Source organism: Buteo buteo, chromosome 12, assembly GCF_964188355.1.
Source record: "Buteo buteo chromosome 12, bButBut1.hap1.1, whole genome shotgun sequence".
NCBI lineage: Eukaryota > Metazoa > Chordata > Aves > Accipitriformes > Accipitridae > Buteo > Buteo buteo.
This window is the reverse complement of record NC_134182.1, coordinates 2018751-2019244: the sequence shown is the minus strand read 5'-3', so window position 1 is coordinate 2019244 and position 494 is coordinate 2018751.

Below are 494 nucleotides of genomic sequence, written 5' to 3'. Positions count from 1 at the left end.
GCGAAAGGCAGGGCGGGAGCGTGGGGCGGCCGCGGGGGCTGACGGGAGTTGTAGTCCCGCTGACGGTACCCCGGGGACCGGCTCTGCCCCTCCCGGGGAGCCGCTGCTTCGGGAAGGCCCCGGCGGTCGGTACCGTGGCTGGGAGGAGGGCAGGACACCCCCCCCCCACCCCCACCCCGTGTCCATGGGGCCGGCACAGCGTCAGCCATCCCCAACCCAGCAGCCGTGAGCCGCAGGTTTTGCGGGAGAACCACCGCGCCAACCCAAATCTCCCTCTGGGCCTTAAGGGCCTCCAGCAGACCCGGGTCTGATGTGCCAACCCCGCATCTCGGCATCCCCTGTGAAGAAGGGGGGCCGAGCCCCGCCGCCACACACCACCGCAGCAGAGCTGGCGTGGCCAGGCGAGAAGCACCCTTGTCATTCCCGAGGAGTCTGACACAGGGCCTGAGCCAGCAGGAAAGCCTCCAGCACAAACCCAAGGGGAAGGAGGACAA